General features: G+C 34.4%; 1 protein-coding gene across 50 annotated transcripts in view; it reads left to right on the plus strand.

Annotated features, from left to right (window-relative positions):
- Nucleotides 1–13027, plus strand: part of Ptprd (protein tyrosine phosphatase receptor type D) — a 2156260-nt gene that overhangs the window by 1176174 nt on the left and 967059 nt on the right. For all 50 annotated transcript variants that reach the window (XM_048806967.1, XM_048806968.1, XM_048806990.1 and 47 more), the window contains one exon: nt 1344–1377. The gene's annotated coding sequence lies outside the window, so the exon portion shown is untranslated. The remainder of the gene's footprint in view (nt 1–1343; nt 1378–13027) is intronic.

Genomic DNA, 13027 nt, shown 5'->3' on the forward strand with positions numbered 1-13027 from the left:
TTTTTTTTTTTTTTTTTTTTTTTTTTTTTTTTTGGTACCAGGCATTGAAGCCAAGGGCCCTTAACCACTGAGCCACATCCCAGCCCTTTTTTCTTATATTTTATTTTGTGATAGGTTCTCACTAAGTTACTTAGGGACTTGCTGTATTGCTGAGGCTGGCTTTGAAAACATAATCCTCCAGCCTCAACCTCCAGAGCCCCTTGGATTACAGGCACATGCCACCATGCTTGGCTCCAGACCTTTATTTTAATTTTGAGACAGGGTCTTAGTTGCTGAGGTTTGCCTAGAACTTTCAATTGTCCTTACCCAATCTCCATAATTACTGGAATTACAGGTGTGCATCACCATGCCTGGCTTAGAAAAAAAAATCTTTAAGAATTTACCTAAAAGTAATTAATCCATAGGAGGAATTTACGATGCCTTCAATTCCTAATTGCTTCTTGAAATTGAAAAGTTTCAGTAATAATACTACTATTCTTGTCACTTTCCCATTATTAGGAGAAACAGGTACAATGAATTACATTTTTCATATCAAAGATGGTAGGTGAACAAAAAGAAAATGTACCCCATGTGTTATCTTGTGTGCTAAATGTAATGTTACCTCTAGCTCGACCAGTGTCTCAGCATCTCTGATGCCAGAGACACAGCAGGTCTGGGCAGGCACATTGAGCAGAGAAAAGTATAACACCTACATCTAGAACATGAGATGGAGCCTCAGTGTCATAATTGAGGTCCTAAATATAAAGGTGAACTAAAGCATTATGAAAGAAAGAGAAGGAAGGAGGGAGGGGCTGTTCAAGATTTGAATACAGGGCACAAGGGAAAATAGTGAGAGATAAACTTGAAAGGTAGAAGGAATGTGCATTGGAGAATTATAATGGAAAAAATGTCCGGAATTAGAATAGAGCATCTGATCAAAGACCATGAACACTACACTAAATACTTTGAATTTTGAGTAGATAAACTAGAGTTCTGAACTCAGGTATGCAGTGTATGTGGCATTATGAGAGTTGTGTAATAGGATAAATAGTTCAAGAATTTGTTTATTCCAGGACCAAGATTGTTACACAGGTGACTCTTTTTGTACCTACCTTTTAAATACATATATCAAAAGATATGATACAACATATACATGAACAGGTGTGCCTATAAAAACGATTTTGAAAAACAACCTGTCATTTATTTTGGCCTGAAAATACTTTCATCTCAAATCACTAAATGATATCAAAATAGGTATCTTCTTTCCTTGTTCAGTTTTTCTTCTATAATGTTTTTTAACCTGTTTAAATTGAAAGTTTTGGAAGTTTTTTGTGATCCCAATATCAAATACATTTTTGTTTCAGATGATGGTGCCTGTCCATTAACTGAACAACTGTGGTAAGTTTTGGATTATTTCTATTTGCTTTCCTTCAACCTTTATGATATTCTTTTCTGAGATTCAAAAGGATTTATTTTATCTATGTTAACTTTGGTTGAGTTTGTTGAAAGAGTTTTCTGCAGGTTCTCTAATAGGCATTTTAGGATTATTTTTTTCTTTCCTTTTTCCAATTAAAACCAAAATTTTAGTTTTTAAACAGATTTTGTCAGTGTAGATGTTTATTACCACAGATGCTTCATTTATTAAAACAATCTTTCAACCAATTAGAAAAGTGATATATCATTAGTTTCTGTTTGAGTAGTTATCAGGTATGTTTTATAGTATTTGGGTTGATAGTAAAGCACCCAACACTTACTGATATGAATAATTATTTTTGTGTTTTTAACAATCTTATAAGAAAAAGAAGAAAAATAATTAGCATGCTTTAATTTACATAATTGCCTTGCCTTGCTATGATTATTCATTAAAAGTTAAGATGAATGGATATATTGTTCTTATCAGTCTAATGTACCTCTGGAGAAGTTGCTGTCTTTCCTGTTATCTTGAAAGAATAAACCCAATATGTCTGTGTGGCTTTATAGTACTAATAAGTTGGGATATTTAAGGATTCTCTCATTACCGGATTTATAAAAAGAAGACTTTACATCAGATTGTCACCCATTTTATTTCCTTGGGTATTTACAAGTATTGGGCAAATTGAGAGAAAAAAATAGTTTTTTATCTCTTATTCACTTGCAATAAGGGAAAAAAGAAACTGTAAAAGTATCTTTGTATTGCATCCTCTTACTCCCTTAGAAGAGTCTGCTTGGTAAAACTAACATGGCCAGAATGGGAGCTGTTTTGAAGGAGGATAACAAGAAGTTTGGAGGAGAAAGAAAAGTTTACCAAGCTTTCTTGTTAAAAATGCATGTTCTTATGAGGTAGGGATTAAGAATGCGAATTTTAATCAGCTTCCAAGTGATGTCAAAGCTTCTTGTCTAAGGACCATATTGTAAATAGCAAGTTTTTATAAAAATTATTCTCAACCTTTGCCTCCTTTCCAAGAGACTCCCTTCAAGGCATTAATTTTCAAGTATTTGATTCAGATCTGATATTTAATGTTTTTTTTTCTATGTTCAGAGAATAATTTTAAGACTAGAGCAGAATACCCAATTTTAGGTAAACCACATAGTCAAAACAGAGCAAAACAAAACAAAACAAAAAAGACTTGAGTAGTTATACTTTCCCTCTCATTATCTGATTAATCCTGAGTAAACTGAAAAGGATTTAAAAAATAAAACAGTTAAACTCTTTGAGACAAGTAATTTTAAAGTGAATTACATGAAAAATTTTATTTAAAATGTTTTCTCCAATACTTTCATCTGTTCAAAGACAATTGTTGTCTTAATATGGCAATAAGCGAATTTAAAAACCACCAATGGTTATCAGGAATCAATAGTTCTAAGTACATAGACATTATCATTGCTCTGATTAAAAGTACTTGACTTTTGCCTTGAAAATGTGCAAAATGCTTTTGGTTTGGCACCACATTCCTACTGACATAATGAATACTATCTGGTCTAATTGTTCTCCCTGTTCAAATCTGTTTTAGTCAGCTTTTGTTACTGTGACCAAAAGACCTAACAAAAATGATGTACAAGAGGCTTCTGGTTTGGAGGTTCAGTCCATGGTTGGATGATTCCTGTCATGAGGTGGAACAGAACATCATGGCAGAAGGGCATGATGGAGGAAAGCAGTTCAGGACATGACACCAGGAAGAAAAGAGAGTTCTACTAACCAGGGACAAAATATATATACTCCAGGTACACCCCCAGTGAGCTTCTTCCTCTAGTCACATTCAAACTGCCTACAGTTGCCACCCAGTCAATTCATATTAGTGGATTAATCCACTGATTAGGGTACAACTTTCATAATCTAATAATTTCACCTCTGAATGTGTTTGCATTCAGACACATGAGTTTTGGGAGGCCATCTCATATGTAAACCATAACAAAATCTCAAGAGAATCAGGAAAACAGGACAGATACTGGAATGGGAAAGACGTGTCAGTTACTATAAATAATGAAGCCAAGAGGCCTAGTCCATGAGGATAAAATAATCTGAAGGACTTTTAAAAACCTGGAGCCTGAAGGCCATGGAAATGGAAGTTTCAAAATCAATCTCAAATTTTCTAGTGTAACTTTTTCTTTACATTATTTTTTTTTTTACAAAGATTGCAAATAAGATTAACTTGTGGAGTTAAGAAAAAATAAACTCAGAGGATCCTCAAGGTGAAAACTGACATCCAAAGTTTGATGCTTCAGCTCCTGGTGATTCCCTTAAGTAGTGGCTTTGAGAACCTGTGCCTTACATTTGAGATTCTAGTTTTTGGTTTTGTGTTTTCTTGTTTGTTTGTTTTAACTCCTAAGTGATAGTGATGTTGATGCTCTGTGTAACACACTTTTAGTAAGCAAGAAGCTACTAGACCTTATAAGTTTCCAGTAGGGTCAATATCACATGAGAGTAGTTATTGCCTCTCTAAGGCTGAAGGAAAGGGTTCAGAGGAAGGCAGAAAGAAGAGAGGATACATCCAAATGTCACATGCTGTAGGCCCTCAGTAGAATATGCAACTGCCAGCATGTTTGGATTCATGTTTGGTCACTGGGAAAATCTCTACTCCAAAGTATCTTGTCTAGTTAATTCATATGATTCCTGTATTTGCATTATTGATATTCATTTGATTTCAGTAGATTTCTAACCTAACTACATAAACACAATTTCTTTGGTGCAAATATAGAGGATGGAAAGTGGAGGATGTAGTGAGCAAGGATCTGAATTTTAGTAATTATCCTAGATGACTCTAATCCAGAATGGAACTTAGAAACCATTGGTTTAGATTACACACCACCTTCTTTCCTGGTCTTTCAATATGTATATATTTTTCTTCTTTAAATCAATATTTCATATATACTATTATAGATGTAAAGAGTGTTCCATATAACTAAATAATAATAATGACAATAACAACGAGGTGGTAAAATGGTACTTGTTATTTGCTAAGCATGGTTCTGAAAGTTCTGTATGAACTAGAACAGTCCTAGATAACATGTGCTAGTAATATTCCTATATATAAGAAAACTGAAATTAATTTTCCCAAGTTAACATTGCTTTTTAAAAAATATTTTTAGTTATAGGTGGACAAAATGCCTTTATTTTATGCAATTATTTTTATGTGATGCTGTGGATCGAACCCATTGCCTCACATGTGCTAGACAAATACTCTTTCACTGAGCTACAAATCCAGCTCCCTCACATTGCTCTTAAATGATAGAACTGGGATTTAAACTCAGGCATTCTTGTTCTACATTTCATATGCTATTGAACTACCAATCAGATATCAATTAATAAATATAATCAATACATTTCTAGAACAGCTTCTATACACTAAGTACGTTCTTACGTACTACTAATAGAGCAGAAAGGACAATAAAGTTTCCTCCCTATGGTGATTATTTCTAGTGAAGTATATAGACCCTCATTTTCAGAACAGACAAAAGTTTTTGAAGATCTTATCATTCATAGCAAGAATATACGAATGCAAATTTGAACATTTCATTTGCTTTGAGAGATCTTGGCAAATCTCTTAAATAATCTAACAAAATAACATGAAGAAATATATAAAAGAGTCATTTTATTACTTTGTATTCTCATTAAGTAGAATGAAAGAAGTTTTGTGTATATATTTGGTTCGAGAAATATCATAGTGAAAAAAAGATTGGCATTCCCCAGGGCAATAGACACTAAAGGCATTGGGAAAGCATTAGCTCTCAGGAAGGTGCTACAGTGATGTTCATGGTATTAATGTTATCATTGATGCCTGTAGTGTTGGCATTTGTCATAATGGTGGTGAAGGCTGAGATGATAAAATCAATGGTATCTACTGTCATTCATTAAGCACTGTGCTAAATTCTTTATATTTTAAAATTTATTTAATCCATTCCATAGTCCTGTTAAGTAGTACAATTAATTCCCATATAGAACTAGAGAATTGAGAGATTAAAAAAACTTAAACACTTTGCCCAAGTCACATAGCTAAACAAATAATGGAACCCAGATTAGATCCAAAATGTATAATCTACATCATACTAGTTAACAGATATGAGTAGCTTATGATAAACATTTGTTATTTCTCATGATTCCATGATATACTAGGCAATTATTCTCCTCCATGAGGTGTTAGTTGAGTGGCCACATTGAACTGGACCCTTAATGGAAAGTTATGTTCTTGGTCATGTGGCCTCTCTTCTCACTTGGTGAGTCATCTGCCAGAGGTTCTCAAGAGGACATCTCTCTTCAGGAAATTGTCTGGGTTTCCATATAGAATGCAGCTCATTTGCAAAGACAAGCCCCACTGAAAGTGCTTCTCTTTGTTTTATGCTTGCTAAAATCCCATCAATCAAAATATTTTACATGGATAGTCTCAGAATCCATACAGAAGGAGACTACACAGGGGCAAGAATGTCTGAGAATGGTTCAGTATGTCACACCAGATATGACTGATTTTGTTCACTGAAGCCAGCCCTCTGTGTCTATAGGTTCTGCTTTCAAGATATTTGAAAAGATATTTGATATTTAGGTCAGATATTTCTGACCTAAATATACTACATGCATGTATGAATATATAACAATGAACTCTACTTTTATGTATAACTATAATACATCAACAAACAATAAAATAGAAGGAATGCCAGTAGAGTAGAGGAAGAGGACCAGAGGAGAAAGAAGAAGAGAGAAAGAGGACATGCTGGGGTTTGAAATAGAGCAAATTATGTTTATGAATATGTTAAAATGAACCCCACTCATAATTTTATTGCACTAATAAAACCATTTTAAAATAAGAACAGAGAAAGCAAATTGCATCTGTAGTAAACATGCACAGATTATGTTTATTCTTATCATTTTCCAAACAATATAGTGAAACTACTGTTTGTATAACAATTGCATTGTGTTAGGTATTATAAGTAATCTAGAGATGAATTAAAGTATACAGATGGGTGTGTGCAGGTTATATGCAAATGCTATGCCATTTTACATAAGACTTAAGCATCCATGGATTTTTGGTATCCACAGAGGGTCCTAGAACTAATTCCCACAGATACCTCAGAAAAACAATATTTTAAGTACTCTATTTTAATTGCTGTAGTATATTTTCTCCCTGAAGAGATTAAGTGAACATTGAAAGGTATCAGACCACAAAAGATTATTGGGACACCATAGACAGATTTTAAGTGGTTTTACATGGGTCATATAAGTACCCAAGATAAATTTTGTTGTAGAAAATGTAATATTGGGATATATAGCAAGGTTTAAAATTCAAAAGTTCAAAGGCTTTGAAAGAATTTATAGTCTGATTAGAAATCCACCAAGAATCAGGGCAAAGTTGGCGAAATTGTGAACACTTATAAACTGGATTTCTACATTTGTCATAATGAAGGATCCAATTCTCACAAGTTCACATCTGCTTGCAGGTAGACAGTGGTACAGGCAGCAGTGATTGTGTGTCTAGTTACAGTACCAAATTCTATCTTAATGTATTTCTCAAGGCTTCTCAATAAAGAAAAGACTTTCATCTGAAAGACTAAGAAGACAAAATGTTCTTCCAGTACCCAATGATCTATCTATAATGGACAACAGTATCTTATTGTTAGGCTGTGGATAATTTTGGATTTTAATCAGGCTGGGTCCCAATGGGGCTATCAGGATGACTTAACTAAAAAATAGCTATCCCTCTTATGCAGAGCTCTGTCACTATAGTGACCAATTTACCCAGCTTACTGTCCCAAAATGTCCTCCTGGAGGGCCAAGGAGAATCTTGATTGTCCGGTGAGACTATAAAGAAATAAAGAGTTTTGCCTCACTGCTTTTCAGGCAGTTTTTTTTCTCAGGAACTCTACAGAGAACATCTGTCTTCAGGACTATAAATTTGGTGCTTTTTACCAGATCTAAATGTTTTTCTATTGCTTAAGAAAAGTAGGGATCAACAACCTACTCCCATCATTTAGGGACTAACAATGTGGAAAATTGAGTGAACTCAATATGATTACCACTCAAGGTTTCTCCCTGTGAACCCAAGTCTTCTTTAAATTTTGAAATAAATTCCAAATAAGAAGACAGAAAGCAACAAATTTGAGGGGGGAGGGTCATGTTTTTCCTTCGCTTTCTTAGCAGAGAATGGAAATGTAATAGGGTTCTCTGTTGTGAGTAGAAGCAGCATCCATTTCCTATATTCACTCAGGGAGTTCTGTTTTACTAGTCAAGAAAAACTAAATTCATATTATTATAAATGGAAAAGAATTGATGCCATAATATATCAAGTAGGGATTTCTAAGTTGCACCAACAAAATAATTGGGTACATGTGCAAACGCAGAAACACATGTACAGAATTCAAATTTTGTGTATGCAAAATGGATAATTGTATAATCAAATATGTGCCTTTGATTAAAATCATTGTATATGTAAATTTCCTATTTGCTGAAGTAGTCATATTTTGGCATGTGCATACATAATTAGTTATTTCTAATTTAAGGTAATCTGTGGCAGGAATTTTCTTACCTAGTAGATCTCATGTTTCATCTATTAGCCAAATATTATATTTTCACTTTTTTTCCAATAATGACATTTCTGTCATTTAAAAGATTAAATTTCTCCTTGTTTATCAGTATTATTTAAAAGACTCAGAATGATTTTTAGCCTCTCTTTTTCCTCCCACTCTTTTGTTTCCTTTCATCTTTCCTACCTAGACTCGGGGACCTAGAAAACCGACTAGAGCAGGGAGATCCTGGAGGACAGAATCTACCATTGACTAGTAGAGTAGGCAAGTGTTTCAAGAAGCAAAGGAATTTGATTTTTTTCATTTCTCTTGAAACCTATATTAAAAGCAAAAATCTAAGCACTTCTGTATTGAAGTTCACATGGTCTTTGCTCAAAACCTTCCAAGAGCTCATTAATGAAAGCCAACTTCTGCACAAAGGCCTTCAGAATTGCCCAGCATCTGGACTCCTCTAGGACCCCATCTCCTACACCCTGCCCACTCTCATTGTTCAGATTCTTCTGGCTGCCCTGCCCTGCCCTGCCCTGTCCTGCCTGAAATCTCTGAGCAGCCTCAATCCTGCAGTCTTTTGTAGCAGTTTTCTCCACTCGCAGTGCTTTCCCACAAGTCAGGACCTTGTACCAGATCCTCTCCCTTGAGTCTTGTTGTCACACTCAGCTCTTAATCTACATACTTTAACTTTAGAGCATCACCTACCATTTTTCTAAATCTGTTTGTGTGTCCAACTCTTCTTACTAGAAGCTCAAAAAGCTATAAAAACGCCATGAATTTGTCTGGACTACTCCCTGCCATATCACTATCCCCTGAAACAGAGAAAATGCAGGGTAACTATTTCTGGTGTGAATGAATGAGCAAATGAAGGAAGGGAAGAAATGAGCAAATTAATATTCTAGGTTTGATAGCCAAAGACTCCCTACAGAGCTATTACTGGAATGACTGCATGTTAGGTAAAGGGCAAAATGGTTTTATTGACAGCAGAATATACATAAAGATGTATATTCTGTTTGTCATTTTGAACAAGGCAAGAAAAAAATATTTAGACTGAAAGTTATTACAATTAAAGATAAATTATTAGAAAATATGGTTAACATTTTATTTTCAGTAAAACAATGAAAAGCAATAGCTCTCTAATATGCATCCTCTTTATTTTAGAATATATACATATACATGTATGTATATATATATATATATATATATATATATATATATATATATTTGTATACAGAAAGGCTAAAAATTATTCTGATCTTTTAAATGATACTGATAAACAAATAAAAATTTTATGTATGTATATAATACAATTTAATCCTCACAACAACCTTATCATGAAGATACCATCATTTTATCCATTGTGCAGATAGAAAATTGAGGCACAGAAAATTTAAGTTACTTTCCCCAAATCATAGACTCATATTATGAACTGAAATATATATAATTTTCTCATATTTTGATTTATTATTCAATATTATGTCTAATGATTCTGATTTGGTTCTACTTTAAAATATTTTTTCCAGAAGAGTGGCATTATTGCATCCTTTTATACTCATTATCTCAGAAGCCTGTTTTTAATTTATCCTTTTTGAGTGTCTGAGAAATTATCTTGCATAAATTAACAAATACATTCAAATACACGACATGCTACATACTTTCTTTGGACTAAGATCTATAATTCAGGATGAAAAAAAAATTATATCCTATGGAAGTTTTCAGCCAGGTAATTTTAGGCTTTTCTGTTAAAATGTATTTTTGAATTATGTCTCTTCATAAACCTGTTTGGGAACAAGGCTGTGATTGAATAAAGCCTCGGAATCATTTACTTTTGCCTTCTCTTTATATCTGATTGATGCTTAAAACTAAGGTCATGTCTGTATTCCTAGTGTAATTGCTAAAATATTTTGTTTAGAGATGTATTACTAATAATAGCATGCACTTTCACTTTCAAAACTGTCCATCGTGGGCTGGGGTTGTGGCAGAGGTAGAGCACTTGCCTAGCATGCATGAGGCACTGGATTTGAACATCAGCACCACATAAATAAAAAATAAAATAAAGGTATGTGTCGACCCACAACTAAAAAATAAATGTTTAAAATTTTTAAAAAAGTGTTCATCATAAAAATAAATTTTATGTTCACCTATTTAAAGCAAATATATGAAATTTCCAGAAAGTCTAAAAAAATCGAGTATCAGGGTAATTTTTTAGCCAAGAATCCTATATCCACTGAAACCACACTATAAAAATAGAGTTGACATAAAAGCATATTTTACTTTAAAAAGTCTGTACCTTAGGCTGGGTGCAATGGCACATGCCTGTAATCCCAGAGGCTCAAGAGGCGGAGGCAGGAGGATTGAGAGTTCAAAGCTAGCCTCAGCAATTTAAAGAGGCACTAAGCAACTCAGTGAGACCCTGTCTCTAATAAAATACAAAATAATGATAGGAATGTGGCTCAGTGGTTGAGTGCCCCAGAGTTCAACTCCTGGTACACCCCCCACCCAAGAAAAAAAAGTTTGTATCTTAAATATAAAGAAAAGATTAATTGTCCTCAATAACTTTTTTTTTTCATTATATAAAGAATCAATTAAAATCCAGAAGTGAAAATATACAGTCTTACCAATATGAGAACATTATACCTAAACTGTATTTCCACTTGCTTAATAGAAATTCATTCAACAAATCTTAAAAACCCATTTAAATTTTTGAAATAATGAATCTTTGCTAGAAAGGAGAAAACCTTTCTTTTTCTAGGTCTTCATTAGATTTCAAAACATGCACACCTTGAAAGCATGGACACCATAGCTGAAATGCTGTGTCCATTTACTGTTTCACCCAATTCATTTAAATGTTAGTCTTTGTTAATGTAAGCCTTAGGCAACTTTGACTAGTACAAAGGGGAAAAAAAAAACAATTTCCAATCAGCCATTGCACCTGCACCGGCACCAAACTCCCTGGGGCCTCCTGGCACTGAAGAAGCACACAGCCAGAATGTCTTCTGTTATTTCTCAGCTTCGCTGTGCTGGGATACAAATTCCTGCAACAGCAACACTCAGTCTGCAGATTTCACAGGAAGGGTGGGCTCCTTTCTCCTTTTACATGAAGAGAGTCTGTTCATGCAGCTCAGGAGGCTGAGACACTCCTGTTCCCTTTTAGTTCATAACATCTCAAACACAACAGCCAACTCTCCATGAAGCCTGAGATCTACAGCCTACTCCTGACTTCTCTATTCTTCATTCAAAGGTTCTAGTTAATAAATGAAACAGAAGCACTACTCACAATATTTGTATGATTTTATTTTTTATAAAGTTTTAAGTTTTAGAAAAGTGACAAAAGTTTTTATTTTTTTCTGTTTGCTAAATATGCTAGTTAAAATGCATTTTGCTGCCACTTTCTCCCCCTCCCCTTCCAGATTCTGATTTAACCATTGCTGTAAGTGCTGCCCAGTCTTCAGAATTATGGACTGTTTTCTCAGACAATTGAATAATCTCCAAAAATTTCATCACAGCCCTGTTGAAGCCTCCAGGAAGGCTGCTAAAACTACCATTCCTTTCCCTGGTATATAACTTTGCTCTTCATTCTGTTTATTTGCTGGGGTCTTCTCTACTAAAATATATTGCTACATGTTCTAGGGAGATCTGGAAACTTTGCCTCAGTGCCATACCTCATTGGCTCATGTGAGGTAGATCAGCAGTGATAACAACCCCAAGTGATAAATTTCCACATGGTATCTGAAGCCACAAGTGCTTGCCAAAAGCTCATGCATTTCATGCTAGTCACTTACAGACAGAAACTCTAGAAGGTGCTTGGCATTACAAACATATTTTGGAAGTTATCAATGTAACTACTCTTAGTAACACCAAGTACAGTCCATGTGCTCCAATTCCATCTAAGCTCAGCATACAGACACTCAAATTGCCTCTTTTTTAGCTAGAAGTATAAATTTTTTCCAGAAAATTTTCTTATAAGGTGAGAGGGCCACAATGATCTTTCAAAACCTACTGAAGTAGATGTCTCAGAAGCTCATGGATATATATGCAAAGAAGGCACCTGGTGGTGGTCTTACTTGTTTTATGAAAGAGCATATTTTAAAAGATCAGAGAATTAGAATCATAGATAGGCTCAAATTACACCTCAGCCATTTATCTTCAGTGTATCTCTGGAATACCACTTTAAAAACAGGGTTGTATCTTCAAATGAAACATTGAAAAAAAATAATCATTCCAAAGGTAAGTAGACTAAGTGACTTTGTGTATATATATTTGTTCCCTCACCTGGCATACTGAGATAATCATTCTTCTTGCCTATATTCACTTTGACTATGGTGGTCAATTCTGGGTATCCACACACTTCACAGAGCCACACTACAGAGTCACTCGAAGGCCTGCAGGGTGAAATATGTGCTCATTAAAAGAACCAGTAGCCTGACTTCACTTGCTTACCTGCAAATCTACATGAAAGGATTGGTTTGCTGTGATTAGTGACCTAGGTCAGGCTTAAAGCAGACAGAATCTACAAGCATTTTAAGTTACTTGTATAGATTGTTTTGTACTTTGCTTTCTTCTCATTTATCTGACATTCCAGTGGTTTATCTTACTCTCTGGGACTATATCTGAAGGCTGTTCATCAAAGAGAGGGGAAAAATGAATATCCTAGGGGAAAAATTGCGGAGAATAAATGTTTGACTGAAACCTCTGGCTATCTTCAGAATGCCTGTGAGTCCAAATGAAAATGGGTGGAAATGCCAAACAATTTTTAAGGCTTTGAGACAAGTGGATGCTTGTTAAATGAAGACAGACCACGTGGGTTCATAATTCTTTTTTATGTTGATATTATGTCTACACTGTGGCATTATGTTGGAAGAACTGTGGTTTGTTCCACCTATAAAATTGCTAGAATCAGGAAATAAAGTTCCTATCACCCAGATAGCACCCAAGAGAAAAGTAGAAATATTTCAAAATGTGAAACACTGTATCTAGAAAAATGATATAGTGAATAGATGTGTGATCTGTAAGTTGTGATGGATACTATAAACAACTTTTAAAACAATTTGAAAGTTTCAAGATGCAC

The sequence above is a fragment of the Marmota marmota genome, unplaced genomic scaffold, assembly GCF_001458135.2.
Source record: "Marmota marmota marmota unplaced genomic scaffold, marMar, whole genome shotgun sequence".
In the NCBI taxonomy this organism is placed as follows: Eukaryota; Metazoa; Chordata; class Mammalia; order Rodentia; family Sciuridae; genus Marmota; species Marmota marmota.